Source organism: Pogoniulus pusillus, chromosome 20, assembly GCF_015220805.1.
Source record: "Pogoniulus pusillus isolate bPogPus1 chromosome 20, bPogPus1.pri, whole genome shotgun sequence".
NCBI classification, from domain to species: domain Eukaryota; kingdom Metazoa; phylum Chordata; class Aves; order Piciformes; family Lybiidae; genus Pogoniulus; species Pogoniulus pusillus.
In genome coordinates this window covers 13,383,559-13,399,414 of record NC_087283.1, presented here as the reverse complement: position 1 = coordinate 13,399,414, position 15,856 = coordinate 13,383,559, and positions in this window count along the sequence as shown.

The following is a 15,856-nucleotide window of genomic DNA, read 5'->3' as shown; positions in this document are numbered from 1 at the left end:
GTGCAGGGGGATGCTGCAGGTCCCACTGCCACCAGTGCTGCTGTCTGAGCACCTCTGCAGCCCCTCATGAGCAATGGCTTTTTTAACTCACGGCATCTGCCGGTTTCCACTGCCAAACTCCACCCCATCTAGCAATCCCAGCCTTGGCTCCTGCTGGGGCCAAGTGAACACCCAGGGGTGCAGTGAGAAACTAGGGCTGCATTGTCAGGAGGTGCCTGGGTGAGCTGTCTGCCATCCTTCTGTTTTCATCAATGCACATCATTTATGCTAATTCCTTCAGATTTGGATTTAAGTTTTAAAGAAAGCTTCAAGTTACCTCAAAATAGCGTAGTAATTATTTTAATAACTTGTATGAGCAGGAACAATACCCACAGTGTCAATTCTGGCTCGCAAAATGTTTTTTTTCAACTGTTCTGAGGTAAAAACAGCGAACAGTTCAACAGCTTAAATACAAGCGAGTGGATCTCCAGAGATTAATCTGTCTGGTGTTCCTCAGGTAAAGACTTCTGCACAATTTAACAAAGGAAATAATTTTCCTATTTTTATAATGCATGTCTCTCTGTGGTATAAATTACTAAAACCACGCTGCTTATCCTCAGTAATGTTATAGATGCAGATAATTTACTGTGTATCACGTTATCAGTTCATTAAAGAGATGCAATAAAATCATTATTTACTAAGAAACAGCAACCCTTGCAATATCTTGTCAGAGAAATTGGCTGATGCAAGAGGATCATATTTAAGCCTATATTCACAATAGCCCTTTAAACATTTCATCTGCTTCCCACTTGAGTTGCGTGGAGGGAGCTGGTATTCCCGCAGCCCTTTGGCAGAGGCTGCAAAGTTGAGTGCAGCCCGGCTGCCCACCGTGCTGGGGCCCGATCTGGTGGCATCACCCCCTGCTCTCCGGGGCACCCCATGCCCAGTGGCTCAGCCCCGCAGCGCTGCTCCTGCTGCCAGCTCCGCCAAAAGGTTGCCAAAACATTAAGGGAGGTTTAGGCATTTCCTACCCCATCCCCCTCTTCTCCTCTGCCTAAAGATTACTCTGCATCCTAGACAAAGGAAATATTTAAACTGTTAAATCTGAACAAAGATACAGTCTGCGTATGACTTCTCTGAAGCCCTATAAAAATTCTTTAAAATTGCCTATTCACTCAAATTTACTGAGTGTAGCAAAAATGTCAAAGGCATAAAGTCAGAGAAGATTGAATAAAATAATGCAGAAAGACAGATTAGTCATGCACAGACCCACACAGCCTTTCACAGCACACAATACCACTTTTTATTACCGCTCTATCTTTACAAAGACTATGTTCAATACATAGAGGATGATACATGGTCAGTCATGTAATCTGCCTTTGATTCCAAGACTCATTTATCTGAGCCCTTTTCACAAAGACATTGATGAGAGATTTCAGTGTTTTCAGTGCATTGTTTTATTTATCATATATAATGGCTGGTGGAAAAAAATAGGAATTATGTCACAGATCCTGCATAAAGGAGTTGTATAAAAGACTCTGTGACAAAGTTTGGTAAAACACATAGCAGCTTGGCTCAGGCACACTCTTTTTTTCTCCAGCCCTGTCCCCCTCCCCTAGCCCTTTCAATATCGACAGCTATTTAAACCCCTTTGAGGAGGGACACTGCCCACTGCCTCTGCCTGCCCTTGCAGCCCTTGTGAAGCTGTCTGAAAATTACTGATTTTTATTTTTATTTTGCTTTTGAATTTCAGCAATGTTTTAATTGTTATTTTTAGTGATCTGGATTTATTATTTATACATTCACCAAAGAAAGAGTCAGTCACAGTTTTGTATCTTGCAAATTTAATAAAGAACAGCCCTTAAGATAGAATTTCTCAGCCTGCCAGGATTGACAAAAGCCAGCTAGTGCAGAAATGTCAACAGCAAACCTCATCAGCAGCCCCACCATGCCTTGCAATCAAGGGAAAGCTATGGCTTTACATAAACAATAATATATAGCTATCTAAATGTCTTATGTGTGTGTGAAGACGCTACAAGACCCAGGAGGAGGAAGGGCTACTGCGCCCAAGTCTGATGCTGCTGAGACTCCTGTGTGGGCACTGGAGTGCTCTAAGGGAAATGAGGTGAGAGCTGGTGCTTATCCCATAGGATGGGGGCCAAATAGCTGGATTTGGATAGACAGTGGTAAATCTGGATTGAGCCCACTGATGTGCCTGGAGTTATTCCCCATTTAAACCAAGCAAGTGGGGCTGCTTTGCCCCATTGAGCCTGTGTTTTCTGGGTGCAGAAGATTTGTTTTCTCCTGCACAGTGAGGGATGGGAGGTGGATGCACCAATCCCTCACCCCTTCTTCCCCAACAAATACAGCCAGGGCCACCACGATAGGGAAATGCTGCCTGAAGGCAGGAACAAGGACTTATTTTAAAAACCAGAGCAGTAACTGCTGTGCTCTGAAATTGGTCTTTTGTGAGGTCTCCCAGAAAGTGTCTCTGTGGCTTATGGTAAAAGGAAGTTTTTCCTGAAGTAAGATGGATGTGCCCCAAGACTGGGGAAAGAACTGGGTGTGTTGGGAGAGCACCGTGCAGGAGCATCCCTCCCTGGTGCTGTAGGGCTGCAATGACTGGGACAGGGCCTGCCATAAGGACCTGGATCAGGAGCTAGCTGTCATCCCAGCAGTTTTACACCCCAGGGTCTCTCTCATTCCATGAAGCAGAATGGCTGAATTTGGAAATTATAGAGAGGCACTGTGTTACCCAGATATGAGTTCTGCTATAGGGCTAGTAGAAATAAATCACAGAGGTAGCCTTGACAAATATAGTAGCTTCCACTCAGGGCACCGTGTTAACCCGCACTTAAGGCTGAGGCACATGATTTAATAGGGAGAGACTTTGCGGCTAAAGAGAAATCTCTTCAGGGAAAAAAAAAAGTGATGGCAATGCCGGTGGAGTTGGGATGATTGTGCCAGCCTCAGGGGACAGATGCCCTGAACCCGCCATGGGAGTGTCACTGGCAAGCTGGGAATTGGGGCCAAGAGGTGTCGGCTTGGCTTCAGCAGGGAGGGTGCTGCTGGTGGCCCTGGGGACCCTCCACAGAAGGGGACCAGGATGGCCCCGTGTGTGCCACCTGCAGCCAGCTCGGTCTCTTTAACCGCAGGGAGTGATGGAAAGCCCAAAGCTGCCTCCCTGCGAGGTCCCTGTAATATAGTGCTGTGCAGCTGCAACTTAGATCGTGAGGAAAACAAAATGGGCCGACTGAAATGGAAACTTTTGTTACTTATAATGTTAATGAAACCAGTTTATCAGGCAGCGCAGAGGAAGTGGAATATTTAGTGCCATTTAATGTCTAATCATCAGCATTTCTTTGAATAAATCACATTACATTGTCTAAAACCTGAAAAGACGAAGCTGTAATAACTTTTAATATGTCGTAGTTTCATTAAAGGGACACCCTGTTTGCCATCTAGCCCTGTGCATTTTAGGGGAGGCTGTACACACTGTGCAAGTGCATTTGGTAGTTTCTGACATGGCTTCATGACATGGTGACTTGGGCTTTGGCATGGCCAAACCAAATTGCTGCATGCCGGGGGTGCCTCTTCACTCCCAGGTGGCTGGGTGCTGCATGCTCATGGCCACACTGCAGGCTTAAGAAGTGTCCTCGGTTTCTTTAGATCTGTACTCTGGTGCCATCAGGGCTTTGTATTTCATTCAGAAATATTTCCTTTCTCATGGCCAAATGGTGCTGTTTCTATTTTTTTCTCATAGCACCATCCCGCTGTGAGCTTGGGGTTTGTGTGTCCTACCTGCAAGCCAAAGTGCTTGCCCAGCTTTTTAATCCATCAGCATGGCCTTGGCGCTGCTCCAGCAGCCAGCCTGTCTTGATGCCTACCTCGGTGTCCCCACATACCCCCAGCCTCCCCAGGCACTGTTCAGGGCGTGGGTGCTTGTGCTGGGCACAAGCACTTGGCAGCCCACAAATGTTCATTTCTTGCCTACCAGTGTCTTGCTCATCCCAACTTTTAAGTGAACTGCAATGAACCTATAAGTCATAATAAAATGAAATGATGACAGTTGTCTTCAAATCCATTGATTAATGGAAATACGGGTAGCTGGACACAGACTATATGGTTATAAATGGTGCTGTCAAAATAAAATAATTATTGTATTAATAAGGAAGCTGTTCAGCATTGGCCCTACTCTACTCCTAAAAATATTTCAGCCCTTGATGTGTTCTGTGTTTCACGATACCTCATGTGTTTTCCCGACGAGCGGCTCAGTGGTGTATGTTTTATACAATTACTGTTTAGCAATGTGAGTCCCTCGGATCCTCGTACAGGCACTGCAGCTGCAGATGGATTTTTTTATTGACTTAATACTAGTTCTAACTAGATCCTGAAGATTGACTAAGTTGGTGGAGCACACACTGCTTTCAAGCAGGAATGGCGAAAAAACTAGCATATCTTATTGTACCTGAAACACTCTATGATATGTACTAAATATTATGACTACTGCGAGCCCTGCAATAATTGATTCACCCACACAGCCATTTAGTCTGTGAGCTGTTCGTTTTACAAATTCTACAATCTTTTAGAAATTCTTTCACTGAAGAAGATTGCTGCCTGGCCTCAGATTCATTATGGTGATTGAATCCTCTTCAATAGAGAACTGTTTAAAGAGAGCACATCCCTGTGTGTCTCACTCAGAGTGAAGGCACATAGGTTAAAAGCTTGTCTGGGTGGCATAATTCACTGCTGCTGTGCCAAACAATCACATCTTATTGTGACCTTCATAAGATACAAAAAGGCAACAGTATGGAGCTAGTCTCTCTCTTTTTTTTTTTTTTTTTTAAACCACAGCACAATTTTAGCTACCCAACATCTGAAGCTACCAGAATCCCTAATTAAATAACCAATTAATAATGTAGAATAGAAAGAGCTATTTTTTTTCAGACACAAAATCATAATTAATCAGAGTACAAAAAGCTGCCTGTCTTTATATCAGGAAAATATAGACTAGGTATTTAAATATTCTAGCACACCTGAACCTTGGCCATCCGTCATTGTTATGACTTAAAACATCTCAGACTAAATTAGGTTTTGTTTGTATAGAGCAGTGAAAGTCAGATGGCTTGAATGACAAAATTAGAACATGCTCAAATCACTGAAACAAAACTGCATAAAAGGAAAGATGTGCAGGAGCAGTATTGCTTGTGTTAAGCTGAAATCCTTCTTTGTGGGATTTTTTTTCTCCTTTCCTTAAATTATTGTTTGTAACAATAGGAAGCAGAGAACAGCTCCAGAAACTCTATCAGTGTTCTTTATATATGTACCTTTTGGCACATTTATATTTTAAAAGAAATAATATTGTGTATAGCTGAAGCATAACCTCTGTTCTCTCTCCTTAGTCAAGGAAATGCCATAACAATGGATATTTTTCAAGGAGGAATATCTTTGAAACACAAGACTATAGTAATTTTGTGTAGCACACAAAGGTCAGGTTTGCCAGGAATATATTTACATATTTTTTACATTCAGAAGTTGCAGCTCTTTCCCTTCGGAAGTTTGTGGTACATTTTGGTAAATGTAATCAAACAGATTTTAATAAATACTCTGAGGGGTTTATTTTTGTATGCCTTGTACCTTAACCCCAACCATTTTGCATGGGCAAGTGAAACTTCTGCTGTTCTGTTTGTGTTGTAGTAGAGGGATAGAGAGGATGGCTTTCTGGTCCCTCAGCTGGGCAGCCACAGTGCTGGGGAGTGGGATGTCTCCAGCTTTGTGGGGATCTCCCACAGGAAAGCCTCTACTGGAAAAATTGCAGGGTTTGGGCTGCATTCTGCAGCTTTTAATTGAGCAACCCGTTGGGTGACCTCAAGGGGAGATCTGCTCAGTGAAGGGCTGCAGTATTTGGCCCTTTGTAATTGTTTCTGAGGTATAATTGATGAGAGGCTATTAATGACTTCTAAGTTTGATAAGTGTTTAACTTCATGGTTCTTGAATCTGTCTTGTTTTAAGCATGTTAACACCTCTTTTTTGAGGTGGAAATAACTTCATAAATATGTGATGTGAATGCCTACATGACCTTCATGATCGTGGGTATGTAGATTATAGGCATGCACACTTGTGGATGGTATGCAGTGACTAGAAGAGTGCAGCTTTCCTCAGGCTGATGCTGTGCTGAGCAGGAAAATCTGCCTGTCTCTTTATAGTTCAACATCTTACCACAAAGGATCTCTGTCCACATAAAATTTGTTCTTATCCTAGTCATAAATAATTTTTGATGACAGTTATAGCATAAAACTTTGTGCAGCATTTTTTTATTGATAAAACAGCTATGAATCAACATACATGAACACAATAAAAATGTACAAAATATATGTATTATAGTTCAGACTTTGTCAATAGGGCATTACATCGATCTGTTCTCTTTGGTGTTATTTGCAGAGCTGCAGTGAGCATTTCACCAGCAGTGCACACTTTGTTAAATTGCCTTAGAAAACAATAGTAGTGTTGGCTTGGGTTTCTGAAGCCCAACCAGGCTCTTGTCCTGTTTTTTGGAGTTGTACCTCTACAGTAGGTTCAAGGAAAGAGTACAAAGATGATGTCCTAGTGCTGTCTTAGGTGATCATTCTGCCCCTGTACTCTGCACTGGTTAGACCACACCTTGAGTACTGTGTTCAGTTCTGGGCCCCCCAGTTTAGAAGGGACGTTGAGGTGCTTGAGCGTGTCCAGAGAAGGGCGACGAGGCTGGTGAGAAGCCTTGAGCACAAGCCCTATGAGGAGAGGCTGAGGGAGCTGGGATTGGTTAGCCTGGAGAAGAGGAGGCTCAGGGGTGACCTTATTGCTGTCTACAACTACCTGAGGGGTGGTTGTGGCCAGGAGGAGGTTGCTCTCTTCTCTCAGGTGGCCAGCACCAGAACGAGAGGACACAGCCTCAGGCTGCGCCAGGGGAAATTTAGGCTTGAGGTGAGGAGGAAGTTCTTCACTGAGAGAGTCATTGGCCACTGGAATGGGCTGCCCGGGGAGGTGGTGGAGTCGCCGTCCCTGTGGCAGTTCAAGGCAAGGTTGGACATGGCACTTGGTGTCATGGTCTAGCCTTGAGCTCTGTGGTAAAGGGTTAGACTTGATGATCTGTGAGGTCTCTTCCAACCCTGATGATACTGTGATACTGTGATTTGTACCTATAGTGGAGAATGGAAGAGAAGGTGATTGAAATGTGATATATGGACTGCCTTAGATGAATGAGTCCCAGTCAAAGACAAAGATAGGTAACTGATTAGGAAATAAACCAAAGGCTTCATGTAACTCTTTTTGTCCAAGTACATGAAAGAATGTGAGAAAGGTGGAGCTCACAAAATAGTTTGAGGCCATATGACCCAAATGGTGATGCAGAGCTAGAGCCATGTCAATGGAGGCTGCTAAGCTGATGTGTCAGGTGCAAAGCTTGGAACAGTGTTTTAAAGAAATAATAAGCAAAGAAGTAATTGCAAAAATGGTCTAAAATGCTGCATAACTTTACCAAGCACAGATTACACCAGACGAAGCTGGTATCTCGCTTTGATAAGATCATTGATTTTCTAGATAAAAGAAATGAAGTAGATCTCATCTCGAGCAGTAAAGTATTTGTTACAGTGCCATGTGGGAAATTGTTAAGTCAAGATAAGTACCTGAACAGCAAGACAGGGTAGGGACACTTCATCTTTTCATGCCAAAAGATGAAGCACTGGTCTGGGAGAAGACAATGGTTACCTCTCAGGACTGGTCTCTGGCCTGATGTTGAGGACAAGGAGTGTGCTGACAAACTTGCTTAGCATGCAAAGTTGAGAGACATCATTAATACAGAGGATAATCTGTGCAGTGTGTGGGGAGAATGGGGCACTTCTAAGAAGCAGGTGCCTTGGAAAAGCTGTTCTGTGCCACTGACGTGGGAAGTAGGGGAGTGAACTCTTTGAAATAAGCCACATGTCTCCTGCACATGAGTGGACCACATGAAAGACCTGATGAAGTCTGTGGCCATAATGGATTTTAAAGCTGGTAGAGATAATGGCCACCTTAAACTTTTTCCTGTGAATAACTGGAAAACTTCTTACCTAGTGGAGTTTCCTGATGCCATTCAGCTCTGATTTTCAGTCGTTTTATTCTCTAATACTTCATCGAATAAACAGTTACTGTGATCTCTCTTTACTTGTGTTCAGAAATAGCCAATGATAATGGTTCAGGGTGCTTGAGATGGGGAAAAGTCAAGTGAAATGATGGAAGGAGCCCCATGCTTCTGTTTTGTAGTCTTGAGCTTTTCTCAAAGACAAAGAGCTGTCACTCACTCCAGCACAAAGAACACAGGAGGAGGAAGCTTAACCGCAGTTACATATATAAATAGGCATATACATGCATGTGCATTGCCTATGTATGGGTACCTCGAGGAACCTCTGAGGCTGAGATCTCTCCTGACTCTTTGCTGTCCTTCATGGGGTGGTCTCTGCAGCTCACAAAGCAGCATGCCCCATGTGAGCAGGCAGAGCACGGGCCCTTCTGTCATCTCCTTATCCCCCTGCCGTGCCCCATCCCTGCCTGTGACTGTCCTGCTGCCCCTTACCCACACCCTGATGGGGGCTCAGCAGCGGCAGGAGCCCAGGCACTGTGGGTGAGGAAAAGAAGTTAATTTGGTTTCTAAACTGGGATTAGACATGATTGCAGCTGAGTAACAAAAATTCTCAGGCCAAAAACCACAGAAATTAGGCACATTGCTGAGCAGAACCCAATGAGAATAAGACAATATATAAACACTGGCTCTCTCTGGTTGCAGTGCCTTGTTCTTATACTGCAAGTATTTGTGTGTTAAAAACAGTAAGAACAAGACATCTGAAAATTGGGATTCTATGTCAAACTGTCAATACCCACAAGCATGCAGCCTTTCATTAAAATCTGTTTGACATTTTTGTTATGCACGGAGAGCCAAATAGATGCCAAAAGGATGTGATGTTTGTGATCACATTCTCCTGCTAATACAAGACACTGCAAAGACAATTGTATTATAACACTCATTGCAAAAGGCTGAGCAGTTAAAGATAAAAATCAAAAGGCAAAAGAAGAGACTTAAGTTAAAAATAGAGAGTTATATGTAGTATGGGATGTGCTCCTTGAGTGAAGCAATGACAAGTAGCCTTTTTAACTCTTTGTAGTCAACTGATAAGCAGTCTAGTAATTTCAATTTTCTGCAGAGGTCTTCCACCCCAAAAATGTGCAAAATTTAATCATTTGGGGAAAATCATGTAATAATCATGTCATGTGACCTGGGCAGAAGAGATATTATTTTGTCACAACAATGCAAGTAAATTATCTTACCGGCAAGTTGCTTAAAGGTCACAGAGATCATCTGATGCATGAGATGGAAATTTCTCATGCCAAAACAATATTGACAGCTTATCAAGCAGGGAGGAAAGTACAATGATATAATAGAATGTAAGGTAAGATAACACTTGCTGCTGACGGTAGAAAATACGACATGGCATTTCAATTTTAAGGTTATAGGCAGAATGATATGGTATAGATGCTCAGAGGCATAATGGGGCAACTCGCCTGCAGAGAGGTTGAAATGAAAGCTTAGTGTATAAATGTATAGTATATCTTGAATATTACATGCAGTACATGAAGAAAGGGATATAAGTCGTTGTACCTAAGGAGGGAAGTAGGGAGGCCTGCACCTGCCTGGATGGATTCTCCTTCTATTTGTTGCTGGCTCAGTGAAGTTGCTCTGACCAGACTTAAAGGATTTGTGTGGCATTGCTCCCTCTTTCCTCTGATGTTTTGGTATTTGTAGGTGTCATGTTGCTTTAATTTTACTCCCTGACCACACTAATCTTTCTGTTTAATAGCTGTGACATGGCACAGGAACTAAATGACCAGAGATCTAAACAGTATTTATATAGAGAGAGCATATACATTGAAAAGAGAAATTTGAGCCCCGCGCTGGTTACCAAAGGTTCCTCACCTTGTTTCCCATGCTGAGTTATAATGCCAGGTGAAATAAAAAATAACCAGATGAGGGTTGATTCATTGAGGATCTGATACAGTACAAATGGTCACAGTTCTCCTTAATCGTGTGTTTGAGTGCCTGTCCTTGCTGCATTGATCCTTTATGCCAGAACTGTTGCTCCCCTTGCTTATGCTGTAGTGACACCCAGGCGCTGTGACAGCATGGGCACTGGAAACAGACAGCAGGAAATGCATGGTTCTGGAAAGGAATCTGTTTGGGCTGCGAGATCTGTTCCTTGCTGTAACAGATTGCCTAGGAGGCTGCCTCGTACCTGCCACCCACAGGTTGTTACTCAGGGGGAGCTCTACTTTAAAAAGGCACAGCATCAAAATGTGCAGAGAAAAAGCAGAGTGGATCAGGGACCTCTACACATGCCCGCGTTTGTCCATGTATTTGTATCTAGGCCAGAATCAGACTATTTCAGGGCATAACACATTGCATCCGCAAATGGGCAACACAATCCTACTGATGTATTCACTCACTCATTTGGGGTTTTTTCAGCTCTTCTTAGCCTGGATGAAAGACAGACATTATTTATTTTCTCTTCTGCTGTTATCTGTGGCAGAAAACTAATTTACTGTCCCTTCCTGTGGCTGTAGGTAGCACTTGCAGCAAGAGTCTCACAAATGTGCTTTTCAGCACAAGGCATTCTAAGGGATCAAGTCTCAACCCCTGATACCTTCCCATGGCTTGCTGGTCCATGACCTTCACTTCCACGGGGTCCATTAGTCCTAATAAAGTTATCTGGGTGCTGTGCTGGAAGGATGTGCTGCATCCCCACTGAAAGGCAGCAGTCGTGCTTGTGTTAGAGAAGCAGCCAAAACACAGCCGTGTGTATCCATGGGCAGTGCTGGAGGGTGCTGGAGCCCTGAGCACGGGGGATAGGAAGAGTGTGGATGAGTCACATCTGAAAAAGTGATCAGGGGATATGGCCAGGGCAAGGTCGTTACAGTGCTTTGCAGCTGTTTGTGTGATAGTTCCCTGGGACTTTGGAGATCTTAATTTCTCAGAGGAAAAACTGTTACTGGAGAGGCTTCCTCCACAGGTAGTTAGCTGTAAATGAGCTGTAAAAATATTCACTGTCCTTTGTGTTGTCTTTGGGGAGAATCAAGAGAACAACAAAATCAACAGGACTGGTATTCCAGCAGTGTCTGTTCAGAAAGGGTTGGTCTGCTTGTCGTTATTCATTATTCTTGAGTTTGGCTTTGAGTTTTGGGCTACAGCATAGCTGGGGATGGGAAGAGGAGCCACTAAACTTTTGCAGTGGAAGATAAAGAAATGCAGAGCTCAGATAAAATGCACTTGCCTCTAGGATCAAATGAAAGTTGGTTTCTTTTGTGGTTTTGAGATCCATCTTAAAGCACGGTCAGTTTCTCAGTGAAGAAAGCAGACTCATGTATGTGGTTTCCAGGTTTTTTTTACAAGACTTATACAGCTTCTTATTCAGTCAAGCAAGTTTTTATCACCAAAAATAGTCAGTGGTGTATTATGGAGGTCTTTGCTCAAAACCCAATTGAAGCCTTGGACAGGAGTGGCTCTTCTTACGGTTCCAGTATTGCATCTTCAAGAGTCAACTTGCTGGGAGCAATGCACTCATTTGTGTAAGGAAAAAGATCCCTTAATGCGCTATTAAATTAAACAATGTCACTGCTATTGCAGTAGAGCTGAGCGAATAATCCATAATGAATAATTTATTCAACAAATTTAGCTGCTTTCTCTGCTCACAGACTATCTGGAGACAGATCACAATTCCCTCCAATTTACTTATTATTTGAAATTACTGATGGATAGCTTTGTAATTAAAAAAACAACTCTGTGTCTTGATCACAAACAACTGTGGGTGTCTGATCTTCGTTAGTCAAGGTATGTGGGTTGGTTGTGATGGGTCAGATAAATCACATGATATTGTCTCTGTCTGCTCATTGGAGAAGCCTACAAGCATGTCTGGCATGAAAACATTAAAAAATTCTGTCTCTGCATGCAATTTTGAAATTTGCCTTGTGCAAACATTTGCCCAGTAAAACTTGATTGCTCAAAAGTGTGCAGAAAGCAAATCCCAGGGGGAAATCAACGTGGCTGCAGTAAATTCATTTAAAAACGTGAGTGAATATTTGCAGACTTTCTGGCTTTTTTTTTTTTTTAAAAGCTCCACATAGCCCTGCATGACAACGGCCATCAGATTCACCAAAAATGCTTTTAACTTGCTCAAGACTATTGCTTGGGCCTTTTTCTTCTCCCTTTCCCCCTTCCAGATGAAGACAGAGCTAGAAGGAATCTCTAGTCCTGGTACTAAGCTAAACTTAGGATGAACTGTGCAGGTGGCATCTTAGAAGTGATTGTCCTGGGAGCTGACTTAAAAATCTCCATGTTCTGATGGCTAGAAGCTTTTCTCTGCTGTGAATCTCTCACATACTCATGGCCAGTGTATACTTGCTCCTTACTGAGTCCTGTAAAAAGCCCTGAGGGACACATGGGAGTCCTCTCCCCTGAGGGTTCTCTCTGGCTTGACTTGGGAAGCAGAGTTGGTTGCAACTGCTCTTTCCAAAACCCCTGTAAAAAGTCATCTGTGATGTGTTACTCTTCCCACTCATAAAGCTCCTCTTTCTCCATCACTGCCTTGCTCAAATGGGGAGGCTTTCCTGGCCCCAACCCCACCGCAGTATCAAACAGTCAGTCTCCCTCCTCCTCCTCTTTAGCCCTGTGACCCTCTCTCCTAGTGCTGAGGTAGACTTGGATGCTCTAACTCTAACCTAATCTTGGAAGCTGATTGAGTCTGAAGGAGAGACGTGTTTTTTCCCACCTCTTAATTGCTAATGTTAAGGAAAACAAAAGTGGGGAACGTCTTTGCAGAAGCATGTGTAAACCTCTCAGCACAGAGATCTAAGGGTTGCGTTTGTATGTGAGGGAACAGGCTGATTAATTGATCTGCTCCAAGTCCCATTTCAATACTTTACTTTCCCCAGCGGAGGAGATGTCTTTGTTTTTGTGAGTTCAGCAAGGTCAGGTCACAAAGATACTTTCCCCATCTTTTGAAATATTATACATGTTGGTATCATCTTGAAGTAGAAAAGTTCATGTGGCAGCTTTTGTGTTTCCCACTAGGAGCCAAGCGTGAATAACAATTAACAGTGCACCATAACTGTATCAGGTATTCACACCCATTAAAGCAGGGAGCAACTCCAGGGAGAGATACCACTCATTGGCTGGGAGAGTAGTGCTTAGTGATGACAAACAGTACTTCAAACTGAAATGTGGTGAGATGGGTCGGGGAACGCTTGCCTTTGTATAACGAGTTATCTTTCTGTTTATATGATGCTTAGAGGGAAGAATGGGCCTATTGAGAAGGGACCCTCGGAGTGAGTGGTGCTGCCTGCTCCAGCACTGATGGTTGCCCAGTAGGTATTTATCCCTGAGGTCCTGGGCACCAGCCATCTTACGTTCACTTGACACTTCTACATTCACTTGGCTGGTGACAAGGTTTCACAGCACAATGTGGAAATATTGAGGCTTAAGAAATGTTTATTATAAATTTGCAGAAATGTGGTCCTTTGCAAAAGTAGCATCAGCATCAGTAAGACAGGGAGACAAGTGGGAGAGTGTGGAAGTAAGCAGCATATATACCCTGTGCATACACTGCCTCCAGTGTGTTCCTGTGTCCAGAGCCTTTCTCTGGGTCAAGAAGAACAGACACAGAATGTGAACTGCCATGATCTCAATGCAGCAGAGAACACCTGGCAAGAAAACAGAGGGATATTAATGTCCCTCCCTGAAAACCTTCCTGCTAAAGGCATTACTTTTCCCATCGAGGTGTTTTGCTGTCCCTTTCCTGTGCCTTACACCTAGGGTAGGGCTGGTTTTTTCCGTGCTTTCCTAAAGCCACAGGAAAAACAAAGAAAGGCTCTTGTTTATTCTTGCAGAGTTTTAACTGGGTTGGAGGAATGAATCCTTGTTAAAAGGGTTTTACTGTGGGTCATCCAGAGTTTGAGGAGCTGAGGAAGAAAAGGGGGAGAGACGATGTTTCCCTGTTGGCAGGTCAGTGGCCAGTGCTGCACTGCCCACCAGGCTGCAGGGAGACGCCAGTGCAGAAAGCTAACAAAGCCATCAGTTGAAGAGCAATAAGAAAGGCTCCTTTGGGTGAATGAGGGTATGAACTGATGATATTTTAATATTTTCTCATAGAAAGTAGCACTAGTTATTTTTATCCTCTATCCTCAATTGCTTATAAACACAAAATGAAAGCAGCATAATTCTTTAAAGCCCATTGCAGGCCTTTTTAAAATGACCTCTCCACCTGTAATTACAAATAAAAGATTATTGAGCCAAGTGGGATATATTAGTAAGAACATCAGTGATATAATTTTGATCACAGTGAATAAAATAGTTGGTAAAATTCATTTAACAGCTTTTAAATCACTGGCTCCTGTGTTATTTACTTCTGAAAGCATAACTCATACAGCTTCTCCTCTCTCGTATTCCCACAACATGTATTTATCTCACCTTCTCCCTTGAAACCTGGTTAAGAAAAAGATCTCTCATTGTCAGCTCTCTTTTCCTCTCCATCTTTTAAGCCCACGCTGCATGCAGGCTGTTGAGCCTCTGCCTCTGTGATGTGGTGATGGCAGTTTGATGGGACTGGGTGGATGGCACTGTGTAGGTTAAGTGGGAAGCCAGGAAAGACAGACAACATTAAGAGAATTATATTCATGTCAGAAATGGCTTTTTATGATTAAGTCATAGCAACAGTGGACAAGGGAAGGGCAACTGACATCATCTACCTGGACCTGAGTAAGGCATTTGCCTCTGTCCCACATGACATCCTAGTCACCAGACTGGAAAAACACAGACTTGATGGGTGGAGCACTGCTGGATGAGGAATTGGCTGGATGGTCATGTGCAGAGAGAGGTGATTCAGCAAGTTTGCAGATGACACCAAGCTGTGTGGCACAGTTGACTTGCTAGAGGGCAGGGATGCCATCCATAGGGACCTTGACAGGCTGGAGAGGTGGGCCCAGGCCAACCTCATCAAATTCAATAAAGCCAAGTGTAGGGTCCTGCACCTGGGTCAGAGCAAACCCAAGCACAAATACAGGCTGGGTGTGGAATGGCTGAAAGCAGCCTTGAGGAAAAGGACCTGGGGGTCTGGGTTGATGAAAAGCTCAACATGAGCTGGCAGTATGCACCTGCAGCCCAGACAGCAACTGTGTGCTGGGCTGCAGCATGAGAAGTGAGGCCAGCAGGGCAAGGGAGATGATTCTCCTCCTTTGCTCTCCTGAGGCCCCGCCTGGAGTACTGTGTGCAGTTTTGGAGCCCCCAGCACAAGGATATTGAACTGCTGGAGCAAGTCCAGAGGGAGGGCCAAAAAGTTGATCAGAGGGCTGGAGCAACTCTGCTACGAGGACAGGCTACAAGAGCCTGGAGAAGAGAAGGCTTCGAGGAAACCTTGTAGTAGCCTTACAGTATCTGAAGGGGGCCTACAGGAAGGCTGGAGAGGGACTATTTACAAGGGCTTGTAATGACAGGACAAGGAGTAATGGCTTTAAACTGGCAAAGGGGAGATTCAAACTAGATGCTAGGAAAGGGTTCTTTCCAGTGAGGGTGGTGAGACACTAGAACAGGTTGCCCAGGGAGGCTGTGGCTGCTCCCTCCCTGGAGGTGTTCAAGGCCAGGTTGGATGAGGCCTTGAGCAACTTGTTCTAGTGGAAGGTGTCCCTGCCTGTTGTGGGGGGTTGGAACTGGACAATCTTTGAGGTCCCTTCCAACCTAAACCATTCTATGGGTTTAGGAAGGGCAGATCCTGCCTAACCACCCTGATCTCCTTTTATGACCAGGTTACCCACCTGGTGAACA